The sequence below is a fragment of the Leiobunum rupestre genome, chromosome 7 (genome assembly GCF_980474605.1).
Source record: "Leiobunum rupestre chromosome 7, qqLeiRupe1.1.hap1, whole genome shotgun sequence".
NCBI lineage: Eukaryota > Metazoa > Arthropoda > Arachnida > Opiliones > Sclerosomatidae > Leiobunum > Leiobunum rupestre.
Window position 1 is genome coordinate 9,259,643 of NC_143390.1, and position 16,244 is coordinate 9,275,886.

Genomic DNA, 16,244 nt, shown 5'->3' on the forward strand with positions numbered 1-16,244 from the left:
GGCGTATGTTGCCCCTTTCACCGAAGGTCGAGTAGCAATTTCGTCCAATTAACCGGTCAAAGAACTAAGCAACGATGCTTCGATCGTTTTTACATTCTCCTTCAGCATTGCGGGAATGTCGTTTAATTGATCGGATAGAGCTTTAATGGTATTCTTGTTTGATTCCGTATGATCGGAGAAAGCATCGAGGAGATCTACTTGAGCTGGCGACAACGTCTAGAATTTCAAAGAAATTTGCTTTCTAGCTCTGAACATTTCGATTTAAGACGTTCTAGGGTGTGACGATCCTCGTCAAAGTTTAGTTGATGGTGGTGCAGCTTGTCTTCAACGTATTTAATTCTTGTCGTAAGCTCTTGCAACTCGAAAAAGTCTCGCAAATTAGAATTTGCCATTGGTTCGCAATTGCCGCAAAACCAATCAAACTTTCCATCCCGAATGAGGAGCCAGTAAAAGTCAGCTGAGACATTGACGAAAGAAATGTGAAATGTTGCGCCACAATCTTCACACCCGAGGGCATTATCATCATCATAATTTTTATTACCGCATGGATGATGGATTGCATTGTGACGTGATCCCCTCGATATCTTCACGACGTAAATCAGGTCGTTACAGGTCCGTAATCTGAGTAACGGTATCATTCGTCGCGGCGCATGTTTCTAAATTAGCCGATGCGGAAATAATTGTATTCTTATTGTTTGGTCTCTGAGATCGTAGATGATGATAAACAGTCGATGTTTGAGACATTTTTAGGCTCGTGATCAAAAGCACGTTTCTCGAGTTAAATATTCAAAACTGTTCACGCATGATATAATTTCTATATAAAAACTTCCCAAGCCTCGTTAGGCTTAACAGTCTAAATACCTAAACCAAAACACCCAAAATAAAACAATATCTTTAGTAGTGGGTATCAATGGTAGACTATTCCCGTCGCTTTGAACTAATTAAATATCAAAATATAAAGTGAAATATGAACAGATTACATAAAATTCTTCCTGAGATGTTTCAACAGGGTTCGTACGAAAATTTCTGATATAAAATCCCTGACTTTTCCAGGTTATTCCTGACCTTTTTGGTTATATTTTAGGAATTTTTTTTATTATTTTAGGTCAAAAAATTCTTTGATAATGTGTGGGTTGGTTGACTAACTAAAATCCCTGACTTATCCCTGACTTTCTACGAAATTATTTAAATCCCTGACTTATCTCTGACAGTTTCCTCCATTTTACAGATCCCTGACTTATCCAGGTTTTCCAAGATATCCAGGTTCTGTACGAACCCTGTTCAAGCTGATGCTAAGCGTCGTTCTGGTTTTCATGCCATTCCGCATTTTTGTACTTGTTTGGTTCGAAAGATCTCGAACAAAATAGTTAAAATCCTTCTATTTTTACTCCTATCCAGAGATGGGCGAAACTCCGAGGGAGAGTGTAAAGAGTAAACGAATGCGTCCCTCTTTCCCTCTCCCTCTCACGTACAGCACTCTCTGAGAAGAGGGGATTTTTCCCCTATTTCAACGCTCTCCCCACTCTCCCTCTTTCGAAAGAGCGGCACTCTCGGAACTCTGCAATATTCCACTCTTATTGTTCTTCTGGCGCGCTAAAAAGGCGCGAAATTATAATTTCAATATTTCTCCATATCTTTAAAGAGCGGGAATTTTAAATTACAATATTTTTATATATCTTTAATGATCCCGGAAATTCCAATCAACGCTTTATTCTTATTTTTAGAGTGCTTGAAATAGTATAGTGATTTTAAATTCAATAATTAAATAGGTATAAAATGACAATGCCAAAGACAGTTAAATTTATACCTAGCGCACTCATTACGCTGACCACAGAAAATTAAATACGCTAAGCATTTCTGTTAATACGTTTTATCATAAGTAACCTAATAACCATAAGTATGACACTAAAATCTTTCAGCAAATTCGAACCTTCCAATTCAAATGAATTGTAAATTATCCTCCTTGGTAAAATACGTCTTTCAATAATAGGCCATTCTATAAAACATCGTAAAGGAAATTGCCAAGAAGTAATATTTCCGAAAGCAAATTACTGTTTTGTTTGGTGTTTTTGAAATAATGGAAAGTTCTCACCTGTAAACAGAACGTCGCGTCGTGTTTTTGATGTCAAAAAAGCTACCCGATTAAAAGGAAACCGTTGTTGCATACCGTACAGGTTTTCATTATTGCAAGCTAAATGGTACGTTAACGTCGAAATTTCGAATTCGCAAGGGCACAAGGCTGGTATCCCTTGTCCTCCTACTTCATCAATTAGTCAGCAGAACCCCTTTTGTGTCATGGAAGGATTGTAGAAGCTGGTGGGTACAAGAACATCCCTGGCGGAATTCCAATTGCGAGGCATTTACAACGGAATTAACATCTAGGAACGTATTAAAAGCTTCTTGGAAACTATGGATTCCGGTAACTTGCCAATGATAGACGTCGAAAGATCAATACGCTTTCCAGACCCTTTAGAGACTGGAATGACATTGGTAAGCTTCAAACTCGAGAAAGCGAAGACGTCGAAAGCAACAAGTTAAAAAGCTTCACAAGGGGTCAATAATAGCTGAAGCCATCATCTTGAGAAGTCGAGGAGTTATACCATCTAGTCCGCAGGCTGAGCCGTTCTTTAATCGCTGTTAGGCGAAAGGTACATCTGTTGCGTCAACTGAGGAAAGCGAGAAAGCATTCTCCGAAGGTCTAAGGGAAGGTAGAGTTAAGTCAGGCTCCAACTTGTAAAACTACGGTAAAAGAAATCTCCAAAGGACATGACAATTGACAATTCTGTACTTCAAATGACGAAGCCGGTGGTATCTTGGATTTTGAGCGGATATGGTAACTAATAATCCAGGGGGGACGCTTTGTCCATCCAAAAATTCCCAAGTCTCATCGACATTACTTGAAGTTAAAACCATATCCCACGGAGCATAGGACACAGTCTCAACAACATCTCCCTCAGACAGATCTTTGTAGTTGAGTATAGTACGACGAATCCGCGGAACCAATGGCCTCGGTAAGTTAAGGGTGCCAGAAATAGCGAAATGATTGCTAGATAGGTTGGCTTTACTGTCAATCTCTTTGAGGAAACAATGGTAGTTGATAAAAACCAAGTCTAGTGTGCTTCTTTTACGAATTGGATATGCCACAATCCGATCACAGTATCGAAAAAAATATGTCTTTGCAGGACTAGGAGACGGATTCGTTCAGTCAACATGCAGGTTGAAGTCTCCCATCAGGAAGAAAACCTCATGAGGTGGAATAGTTTCATGTAAGAAGCCAAGAATGTCACAAAGTCTGTAAACGTATTCTATTGAAGAACTACGCGAGATGTAGACTCAACTATAGCCACAACTGTAAGTAAGTGACGAAAAATAAATACTTTAACTCTTAAAAAGAAAACAGTGGCGACTAGACGAAAAGAATCGCCCTCCACTGGAACAAGACGTAGCGAAAGATTAAAGAATTCTAGATTAAAAACGTTCAAATTATGTCAACGTACTCAAGATTAACTTGACCAAAAGCAAACTAGAGAATTTGACGCCGAATTTGAAACACTGCCGGATTCCAACTATACAAAACCCGAAAACCACATTCTCAGCTTAAAAAACCATTCTACTGAAAACGCACTATCAATGTAACTGCCTACACACTCATCGTGCACCACGATATTTTTAAAAAGGATGTTTAAATAATCCGCTACAACGACGAAGGTATTCTCGACGATAACGCAGATTATTTGCACGAAGCGGTAGATAGTCCAACGAATTTTTACGACAAAATGCCAAACTCAGACGACTATCAGGCTGATGACAACGATTCCGTCTCTAATCAGAGCTCAACCATCGAACGCAACCTCCAAGTTCCACTATAGGCCTAGTTGTTAAACGCGAAAACCACTAACACATTTTCGAAGAGTGCCCTAATGAAAAAGAATGTGACTTCTTAATATGGACATACCACCGTTACCGGAACCAAAAATAAATATGTGGGCTAAAGAAGCTACGATTATTCCACCGAATTATAATCGTAGACCTGACATCACGCGAGCCGGGATTTCATAACCATGAGCTGAACAATGAAACAAGTGTTAGAATGAAACCTGGAAGCGAATATTGCATACCAGTACGAATCTATCTGCTCGATTGGTAGCGAAAGAGAAACGTATCTGCCAATTTCCAACGTATCTGATCACGAAATAAAGATTAAGGCTGATCAGAAGATAGCGCGCCGACGAATTGACGTCCAGGAATCTGAGATGAATATGGAGATTGTACACGATTGCCGCTTCCCTCGGAAGTAATCATTACAGGACCTGATGTCGCCAACGACACAGGCGCGTAGGAACGTTTTGGATTTAGGGTGGTACAGTTGGAATATGGAATTTCGCACCCCATTTTAACGTTATAAAAATACACTTTTAGCGCCCCTTTCCAATTTTAAAGGTACATGGTTCCCCTGTAACCCTCTGTGCTACTGCTACGCCACTGCAACGATAGTTACGACACCCGTACACTCTTAAAAAGGTTGGGTCAAATGTTACCCAAAATTGGTAAAATTTTACCCAAAACTATTTGTCTACTATTGCAACTATTGCACCTATCCAAGAAGTTGAGCAAACCTTAAAATACCCAAATTGGGAAAAGGTATTACCCAAATGTCGGTCAATCTAAAATTAAATTTTTAATTTAACCCAAATATCTGGGTAGTTTATTATAAGCGTTGATTGAAAAAGTGGCCCAATTAAAAGAGCCAAATATATATTTGACCCAAAGAATTGGATTACACCATCAGAAATTTGATATATAGTCACTCCACCATTCCCACTGTTACCAATTAACCATTATACACCCAGGGTGCCCTATATGTGAATTTTGCAGCGAAGTTATTCACCTTCTATCGCTATACAGCAAACAGCTTTTTGGCTTGAGTTTCTATTTGAAACTCCAACGTTAAGAAATATATCCAGAGTCAAAACTTCAGTCAGAGATTCAAACCGCAGACCGGTTCCCCAATTAAGGGCTAATCAGCACTGTGTAGGAACTCCGTCGTTACTCGGAAGAAGCTGCCGATATCATTAAACTAATGTACATCCAGAGTTCCCTAAATGTGAGTAGTCCATTGAAATTTATAGTGAAGTTATTCACCTATTATTGCAAGGCGGTCGCTATACAGCAGACAACTTTTATGTTCGGGTTTCCATTTGAAAATCTTACACAGTGCTGATTAGACCCAAATGAGTGAGAGCGGTCTTGTTTGAATCTTTGTCTGAAATTTTGACTTTTGTTACCAACCATATCTTCAAGAAAATACCAAATATGGTATTCCGCTCATTGACGCTCTAACGATCTTGCTCACCCCGCCGTGAACCTTCATGGGCTAGTGAATGTTTCAGGGTTCACATAGGAAATGCTCAGTGGGGCTTCCTCGCTGAGTGAAACACGATGATTTTCAAACTTAAGTGCTTGCTCATTGTGGGAGATTTTCAAAAAAGCAAGCGCTTTCAACTTTTGCTCGCCTCTGATGTACCAGGCTAACTTAACAAACGTGTTTTATACTACGAATGATAACAATCAACGTAACGTCAATTTAGATTAAGAATATTAATAGTACTTATTGCTTTAACAAAGCAACCAGTTCAAAGACCCAAATCGTAGGCTTTTTAAGAGCTATCGCTTATTAGAACAGTCTGGAAAGCTTATGGTGAAGAGGTGGAAACTTGTCAACACCCTAGATCTATGCAAGTTAAGTCTAATATTAAACAATTAATAAGACCATATGTAACATAATTAATCATAAGTGTGCCAGAAATAACTTTTTTCGCAATGAGACCTTGTTGCAAGGATATGACGTAATTGACGTCACTTCCCAGTCGATAAAGGTTTTATCGTCATCAAAACTAGTTCTGGCGGGGAGGGAAGGAAGTTAACGTTAGTCCGTATTTTCTTTGGTGGCTGTGAAACAAGGTCTCATTTAAATTTTTAATACAGAGATGTTAAACAGAGGCACACTTATGAGCAATTATGTTACATATGATAAGTCGGATCTAATTCTAAACGCAATCTTAAATACTATAAATTAATTTACCCTTAAGCAAAATCCTTCCAACATCTGTCGCTAGTTTGTGAGGCGGGAAACGAATATTCGATAAAGTGGCAAATCACTTTTATTTTATGAACCAGAAAGTTGAAAAGACGACCAAATTTCTTTTACTTCTTTGTGGGCAGAAAATAACACAAGTTGGGCTACCAAAAAAAAAGTTGTAATAACCCGAATTGGGTCGAAAGGGACTCAAAATGGGTCCAAAAATATTTTACCCAATAATTTTTACCCAACCATTTTTAGAGTGTACACGTTAAGACGAGCTTCTAACTTCTGATCGTGATTGTTTCGATATGAAATTTTGTAGAACGGATCAAGCGCAAATGTCAATCAAGCTCACATCAAGTAAACGCATTTCTTACCGACTGTACCGATTATCTTCTGAGAAAAGAGGCCGAGTGCACACGAAGATTTCACAGCTTTTAGAAGCCAGAATCATTGAAGAATCAAGTTCACCGTTTGCGAGCCGTTGAGTTTGCAAGTTCTCTCTCCACTCCACTGTTTAAAAGTGTTTTCCCCCGAGTTATTCGGTTTCCCCTTTCCAAAAAAAACTTGTAGAGGTTAAAGGTTATAGTGCGTGTAGGGAGCTGTTTGCTCACGTGGCACGAAGGGCTTGCCACCAGCCTCCTACGCGTTGTAATCGGTCACCTGTTTAAAGTCATTATAAGTCGCTATATGACTTGGGCCCAAGGTGGTACCTTGGCTATTAGCCTAGCTGATTTTTATTATTATAATTATCGTTAAAAAGAAGAACGGGGAAGAGCGGCTATGCCCGTAATTTCCAAGCTTTTAATTATGGTTGAAGAAAAATGCCTATCCCTTGCCATTGATTAAAAGTCAGCTAAAACGACTTAGCGAAAATAAGCTTTTTACGAGTTTGGATATGTATATATCTCATTTCTCTCAAATCCCCGTTTTCGAAGGTTTGAATGAAAAGACGGCCTTTGTAACCCCCGATAGACACTACTTGTTTTTCACCATGCCTTTTGGTCTGTCCAACGCGTGCGGGGTGTTCCAAAAGATTATTAATTCTGTATTAAGTGCATTGCGATACGCCATAGCTCTGAACTATATATGGATGACATTTTGATCGCATCGGTCGAAAAAATGGAAAGCCTCGAAAATTTACAAAGTTTTTGATATTCTTCGGAAGAAATGTTGATTTCTGTTAAAGAGAACCACCACTCACAACAGGGGGAGACATAGGGGTAACATAAAATCCTGACTTGCAGTGTGCTTCAAAACCATTTTTTGTGACCCCTATGCCTTCCCCTGTTGTGAGTGAGGGATAACTTTAAGTGACATCGAATATCTCAGATTTGCGATAAACCCGTATGGAATCAAACCCGGATCGAAAAAGGTTGATTGCCTGAAAAACTTTCCGAGACCGAAAAAACTTTACGACCTACGGCGTTTCTTAGTATTCGCCAGCTATTTCCGACGATTAAGGGGGAAGACTACAGTGGCCATTGTCTACTTTCGCGCTATTTCAAGCTGAACTCTTTTAATTTTGTATTTTAACTTATAAAATAAATATTAAGGTGTAGAATAGCCTCTTGTTTAGTGCTTAAAATAATTTTGACAAATTTAATTTAAAAGTAATTAAGTTATTACGTTTTAATTCGGACCCCCGGAGCTAAACAAGTTGGGCAAGCGCCCAAACTACCCTTTAGTTAGGACCTTATATCTGGTTAACTATTAATATTATAATTATCAAAATTATTTTAAGCACTAGAGGAAGGTTCAGCCTAATAAGAAAAATATAATTCAATGATGTAATTGTTAAAACTGAAACGTTCAGCTTGAACGAAAAAGAGGCTTTTACTGTATTCTTCCCCCTAAATCAAAGGATTTGCTTTGAAAGCGGAACCACTTACGAAGGATATTTTATGAGCAAGAACGTGCCTTCAACTTGCTCTAGGGCAAACTAACTGAGAGACCTATTATTGGATATACGATGTAAACGCCTAGACAGAAGTACACACGGATGCTAGTGCCAGTGCGCTAGCCTCGATACTTCTTTAGCAAACTAAAGATGAAAAGTCGCACCCAATTTGTTACCCAAGCAGAAAAACTACGAAAGAAGAAGCCTGGTATAAGGCGGAAGAGATTTATGCAACAGACGGCGTTCAAATTTTTCATGCTGAATTCACACGCGAAGTGTAGATCCGAAGATTCAATTAATTAAAGACCAATTAACGAAAACTGGAAAAATCGATAAGGAAAAAACACGACTTCGTGAAGAATATGTGCTCCAAGAAGAAAATCCAACCAGCAAATTAAAATCAGGCAACAAAGCTACTTTGAGGTGTTCCCAACAAGCGCTCGTTGGCGTGTAGTGAAGAGTAATCACGATGATATCGGACACTTTTGAGTTAACAAAACCTGTGCAAAGATAAAAGATAACTTTTGGTTTCCAGGGCTGAAACGTTTCGTTCGACGATATGTTTCCTCGTGCCACGAATGCCTTTCCACAAACGACCTTCCGGTAAGCGAAAAGGAATGCTACAGCCGATAGCCAAGATTGGTGTTCCCTTTCACACCCTCCACTTCAACCACTTGGGATCGTCTGTGCGCAGTCTGAGATGAAACACATTTTTTATCGTAGCTATCGACGCGTTCGCAAAATTTACTATGATGAAACCTGTCCGAAACGCGGGCATGAATCCGACGAAACAATTCTTAGAAGAATTAATAGCTATTTATGGTGCGCCCAAACGTGTTATCACGAACCAAGGCACAAGCGCCTGCAAAGATGCAAATATTACGCACGTCGGAACGCTCATATATCTCAGATTCAATGGGGTAAAAACAACACAATTCAAAAGACCACTCAAAAGATGCCCTTTGCTCTTCTTTGAACTTTTCCTCTTTAAATCCGAACGGCAACGTTCTAGAGGACACCGTAAAAGAAATGTTTAACAACAAAGTACTGAAACGCCGAAAAGAAACGTTTGAACCTATTCGCGTATTCCAAGAGAAGCAATGAACAAGATACATCGCCGGAAGAGCTCAAGCCTCGACTTTTGAGCCAAGAGACCTCGTTGTGGTTGAAACTTGAACGTGTACCCCAAGCGATAGGGCTACCCCGGAAAACGGCATCTATTTATAAACTATTTATAAAGGACCTTACGATGTAGCCGTTAAGCTGAATTATGATCAGTACTTGATCAAAGATTTACCAGAAAATCAACGTAATCAGGTTTTCTATCGGAACACCGTTCCTATCGACAAGCTCAAGCATTTTCTTGTCATAGAAAATTCCGAAGAAAGTTAAAGGTTGTATTCCAAGGACGAAGCAGAGCCGACTTCCACGGACAATTCTGTTACAGTCTCAACCTACTCAAATGACAGTCATTCCGGTTCCCGACGAACCAGATACTAGCAGTGGTACAGTTGCAAAACCCGAAGAAGATGAAAACCTCCAAGACAAAGTTCCAGACAGAAGAAAAAGCCCGAATTTTTCCAAAAGCGTTTAAACGAGGCATAACGACCTCAAATTTTTCTTTTGTTAAACAGGATAACATTTTTTTTGTCTGGCCAAGTGTTAGCGCCCTTTACTTTATATCTTTGAGGGCCACGTTGCTTATGCTTTAAGTTACAAATAGGTAAATAAGATTATGATATAAAAGGTGAATAAGAATCGGATTGACAAGACTAGAAAACTGTCTGCTATAAACAACAAATTTCTAAGAGTTCGTTGCTCCATTACGGCAATTCTCTAAAACTAAAGGCTAATCGCGCCGCGAAAAAGGTGTACGTTGACTCCCGTAATAAACAAAAAATAATAAAATATTCAATCAGAGTGATCCAGTCTTTTTGAGGTTCAGGGAGGGGGTATAAATGAAATGTGGCGATTTAGGATAATATTTTTATCGGTCTATTGCTTATTTTCGAACTTATTTAAGGTGGGTTCTTTGGCAGATCTGACGACACGAAACACACCGCGCGAAATCAGTAGCGGATACAGAAAAGCTCAAGGGGGGGGGGGGCGCTACGTTATGGGTGTAATAACAAATCATCAAGTCACATTCAAAGCTAAAGAAAACCACGCGAAATACAAAATAATATGTAATTATAGGAAAATATAGGAAAAATGTTTAAATTAAAAGGAAAGCATTGAAATATAGGAGATATTTCAAAATAAAGGAAGAATGGTCACCCTAAATAATCCATCCCTAAAATCAAGTTGCAGACGACATTTCGTTATTTTCCCTGTACCCGAAATTCACGTGGGAACGTGACGAAATTTAAACGACGGTGGGACCCTTTAAGGATGTATAAACTAGCGACTTTAGAGAGCCGCTAAAACAATAAGGACACGTAACCCCCCTTTAATTTCTACTTCTAGAAAGGCTTGTCAGTGGCGACGTCAGCAATAGGCCGGGGTAGGCCAGGCCTACCTGACATTTTGGTTTTAGCACTAAGAAATGATTTACGAGGCTTTAGCACTAACGACGTAAGTAATGAGTTACGTGATTTTGCCCGAGGGGTTACGCACTAGAATAATCAGGTGTAGAAACATTCAAGTAATGGATTATTTGAATTCAGTAATCATTGAATTTTGGGCAGGAAATCAAAAATAAATAGAATTCACCAGTAATCACTGGTAATCACTGGTATTCAAAAATAATCACTAATAATCATGTGGTATTCAAGCATAATCACTAATAATCATCTAGTAGCAAATGTAGTTATCATTTTAGGCGACTTCTTAATCTATAATATAATTGTATCGCTCGTGTTTTCTACCAAAATACAAAGCAAACCAGAGTTGTATCCAAAGTGGGAGCACGTTCCCCCGAACAAAGTTTTATATTCCTTTTTTGCCCCCTCCAAAACAAAACCGCGGCTACGCTATTGACTCAAAAAGTGTTGAAATTAAAAGGTCTGTGGCGCTGTCTATCCCCCGATGAAAAACAGGTGCCGAAAGATTAGGTAAAATTGGTAACTGTAATTAGAAAAGACAGTAAACCGACTGTCGGACGCTAACTTTAAGTTTAAAATGTTTTTGGAAAATTAATAGCACGAAAAAAAACATGCAGCCTTAATTAGTTCCGGAAAAAAATACCAAGCAATGCTTAATTGCCGAGCAATAATACCATAAGTAATATAAATCTATGAGTATGACACTTGCTATTCTATTCGAACGGAACCTTTTTTCGACACTGACAATCTCGAACAGCTTCGACTTGGACTTGAATTGAACTGGGTAGTAAATTATCGCCGCTCGATTATCGCACTTTGTGAATGGTCAATTTCTTTTCTTTCGGAAACTAAATAGTCGCCATTTTATTTTAATGTTTTTTTTGTCTTGTGGCTAGACTGCCATTTTCACAGATATTCAACGGTATTCACGGGTATTAAATGGTATTCAATGGTAATCAACGGTATACAATGGTAATCAACGGTATACAATGGTAATAAACGGTATTCACCGGTATTCATGAGAAATCACAGGTGTTCACCGGTATTCATGAGAAATCACAGGTGTTCACCGGTATTCATGAGAAATCACAGGTGTTCACCGGTATTCATGAGAAATCACAGGTGTTCACCGGTATTTAAAAATAATCAGGGAAGCAAAGGTAATTAAAAAAAAATCAGGAAATCAAAGGTAATCAATGGTATTCAGCGGTATTCAAGATAAATCACAAGAAATGAAAGTAATCATTGGAATTCACTGGTATTCAAGTCGAAATAATCGTAATTACCGAAACCACAGTAATCATTTTGGAATCAATAGAAATCAAAGAGAATAAATGCAAATGTTTAGTAATCAATAATCAGGTGTACAAAATATAAACCAGTGAGTAACCCTACGGTTTTACCACCAAGTAATGATTTACGTGGTTTTAGCTCTAAGTAATGATTTACGTGGTTTTAGCTCTAACAGATTGTGTTTTAAATAGCGCTTAATAGTTTTTAAAATACCCGAAAAATGTTAAAAAGTTCATCAAACAAGGCGGTCATTGCCGAAATATTAGTTCCACATCGATGTGCTAAACTCAAGTCCAACTTTCCGCACTAACATAAGTGGTATTACTCTAAGTACCCAACTTCGAACGGGTTATATGGGGGCTATGCCTGTCCGTGTGCCAAACTATCTCTCTCTAAAATAGAACTATCTATACCTGCTACTAAAATGAATGCTAACCATTGCCGCGGTAGGCTTACGCTTTAGTGCTTGGTTAAAAAAAATTAATGTATCTCGAGTTTCCTCTCGATTCCCGAGGCTCGGCTCGATTCGCGGAGAGGGGGTTAGTTTTGAATGTTCTTTTCCCCAAAACCTCCTATACAAGAGAAACGGCCTAACCCTCCGCCCCGTTAATTCTCGTTTGGCACACTAGTGGGCGCCACTAGCAGAAATAAAATTCTAATATTTCTCTCTTCGATTCTCTCGAGGATTTTTCGCGCTCGCAACGGCCCCCTGAACCACCTCACGTGCTGACGTCACGAAAAGGGGGAGAACACTTCCCACAGAACAGCGCGTCTTGGGTACTTAAGAGTAATACCACTTATGGCACTATATATAACTAGCTTGGAAGCACGGTCTTTGTCCGGGCCCCAGCTCGATGCATTGATCGTATAATTCGTAAAACCTCGTACACCTATTAAAACCCATTGCATCCCTATAAAAATGAACGTATTCCAGTGGGCTTACCTTTGACTGTACTAAATATTACCCCCTTCTCGACCCCCTCTTAACATTCATACTTAGATCACGCCCATGCGTATTTCTGGCTACGCCACTGCCGTAGTCGGTATACCACTATAAGAAACCCAGTAGGCAATTTAACATAACCCTTCCGAGTACTCCTATAGGAAACTGTGTAGAATGTTTTAGACCTAGTATACAACTATATCGGAAACCCAGCTGACCCCTAGCTTCGCCTTGTACCTCTATAAATAGCGCCATGAACCTTTTAAAATCGCGTGCAAATGTTTTCGGGGCCCGGGCCATTTTTTTTAAAAGCGGACCCATTCAGTTTGCAGTTACTCTAAATATCTCAAAACTTTTTAACATATGCTCACGGATTCAGAAATGGATTCCACCCAGTTTCAAACATCGGAAACCCAGCTGATCCCTTGCAAGCGGCGCGAATGAAGAGCGAAGGGCCCCGGAAATACGTAAATACGTGCATATACCAAATTTATCTCTAAAACGTCCGAGAAGGACGTAAACACCGGGTTGGCCATTTCTTGAAACGTCCAAAACCAACTTAAGACGTGTTTCAAGTAATATTAACTCGGTATGGCGTAGTTGGCTTTTTCCTAAAACGTCCGGAAGAGACGTAAACACCAGATTGGCCATTTCTTGAACTGTCAAAACGCGGTTGGCTAAAACAATATTCATCAATAACATTTCTAATATAAAATTCAATGTGAATCAACAATATTTATAATATTAATAATAATTTAAATATATAATTTTCGTAAAACATTGTGCTAAATACGTTTTCATGGTGAAGTTATTGCAATTTATAACTATTTAATATAGGATAGATTTGTCCAACACTTTAAACTTATTTATTTACCTCGTCGCGCGTTCTACCGTATCCCAGATATATATCTGTTGTAAACCATTTCGGCGAATGGACGTCGTTGGCTTTTTCCTAATACGTCGGAAAGGCTCGTTAACACCGCGTTGGCCATATCTTCAATTGTCGATAAAGGACTAGAAACGTATTCGACCCGCATGAAATATAATTAGTAATAAATTCATTACCTTATTTTCGCGATATTAGCTCGGTATTGCGCGGTTGGCTTTTTCCTAAAACGTCCGAAAGGGACGTAAACATCGGGTGGGCCATTTCTCTACTAAAAGGCCAACTGGAAGGTAGTCTTTTCCCTAAAAGCAAAAATATATATAAAAACCATAAAGTGGACCTCTACGGCCCTTCGCTACCTTCCACTACAATAGCCTTGTAAAATGAGAAACGACTGGGGGTGTCATTCTCCCGCTTTATTCCAAAACCAATCGCCTTAGCGCTACTATACGTCATCGTTATACGTCACGCGACGTCGAAAAATAGTTTCACGAGAATCGCGATACTAGCAGCTCTGCCGGGAACAAATATCAAAAAATCGTCTGCACCGTTTGCTTTGGAAATACCACGGTTTATAGATTCTATAATCCGTGGAAATACTTTATTTTCCTTTGATGCAAAGGCCCGATAAGCTACATCGTTTTCTAGGTTTGTTTTGAATTTTATTTATTTAATTTTCAATTGGGTTATAAAATAAAATTTCATCAATGTAATCATCTACTTTATTTCAATTTAGGGATATTTTTCTTTTGCATTTGAAATGCCACGGAAAAGAACAGAAGAGCAGTTGGCTCTTTTGGCTCTAAAACCAAAAAATAAGAGCACCCAAATTAACTTCTACATTAAAGAAAACCATACTGTGGGCTTACAAACAACTATGGAACTGCCAAAACCAATATCTTTAGAAATGTCAATTCAAACTGATACTCTAAATGAAGGTATTATAACAACAGAAATTGGTGTGGGAACTGAAAGCCTGGCGAGTATTGAAATTGGAACTCAAAGTGAAAGCCTCTGTAATGATATTGAAACACAAACTGTACAGTACGCAAAGGTATCAGAAACCCAAACTGAGATATTTGGTAATTACGTACCTCCAGACAAATGGAGTGAGATCAACAAATTTATGTTAGGTGGAACTTTTCAAAAGCAGCGTAAAAGAAAACTTGTTGACAAAGAAAATTGTTCAAGTTCTGATGGAGATAATAATAGTACTACAAAATCATGTATTCCTTCTGTCCCAATTTGTACTTGCGCCCAGGAGGTGCGTGATTCTAACCAGACTGAAAAGTTTTTGGAGGAAATAGGTTCAAAAAGATTTGCTTTGAATGAATATCAAGACTCTACTTCAACAACGGTGGCATTGTCAGCTCTAGAGTTTTTTTTCCACACTCTTAAAAAAAAAAGTAAAAAGATTTTATAAAATTTTCAAAACTACTTCATTTATTTAAAATTTTTTTTTATGTTTGCATAGCTGATTTTTATTTTAAACGAATGACTAATGCTACCGGGGAGTCGGAAAATATTGAATTTTCAATGGTGAATGGATTGATAGCGGTTTCCACATTTTATGATTCTCCGATCAAGTTAATATTTTCTTCAAATGGAAAGGTTTATATTTCAATCTTGTTCCAACCCGTTTCTGAGTATGAGTATTTCGACTTCGAGACCAAACTGCTACATCTAGATGTCATTGAAACGGCTCTTCTCAAATTGGGTGAAGGCCATGTTTTTTGTCCAGGATTATCAAAGGTGCCAGTATAAATTATGATCATTGTTATTATCGTGTACCTGAATGTCAATTTATTAATATGTTTATGCATGGTAACAGGATGAATTGAAAAATATCCAGTACACCAAAAATCTCCAGAAGCATTTGGTACCTTTTGAACGTGTTCAATCAAAGGAGTGCTTGACGTGGTTCACTCCCCCAGCTAACGCTTCCAAGGAAAAACTTTTACATAAGACATATCAATGTTCAGAATGCCGGGCTCTAAAATGGTGAATATTTAATGCAATGACAGAACCAACTTAAAGGGGCAATGTTAAATATTGACGCATTTTTTGTTTGTTATAATTAAAGGTATATAAAAGATCAAATTAAGAAGAAGGATCAATTTACCCCAAGAACCAAAATGAGAAGACAAGCCGTGGATTCCAAGTGTCGGATCAGCGTCCTTACTCCTAAATCCAAAAAAAAACGAATCCTCCAAAACAAGCAAAACCGGTTCAAGTTAACCAAGAAAATTAAACAGCTTGAAAATATACTAAGAGAAACTAGTCTTGAACTAAGTGACAATCAGGACAAAAATCTAACAGAAGTTATAAAAGAAATAAACTTAAAGGGACAGAAAGACTTGGAACAAATTTTTCAAGATGCAATGAAAACAAATAAAATTGTAGGATTGGCTTTAAAAAAGGCTTGGGAGATCAACAGTAAGAGAGATCCAGATAATGACTTCCTCAAAGATCAAGAAAAATGTGTTAAGGGTTCTAATGGAAACAGATGGAGTCCACTAACCTACAGAATAGCGCTAGCTGTATTCTCCCGCTCTCCTTCAGCCTATGAGGCACTCTCATCATTTGATGTTCTAAAG

At 38.5% G+C, this 16,244-nt stretch overlaps 1 long non-coding RNA gene across 1 annotated transcript; it reads left to right on the top strand.

Annotated features, from left to right (window-relative positions):
* Positions 1-15,260: 15,260 nt before the first annotated feature.
* Positions 15,261-15,795, top strand: LOC149934364 (uncharacterized). The gene is made up of 3 exons (XR_016472165.1): positions 15,261-15,399; positions 15,479-15,648; positions 15,731-15,795. It is a non-coding gene; the product is annotated as an uncharacterized LOC149934364 (long non-coding RNA).
* Positions 15,796-16,244: the final 449 nt, after the last annotated feature.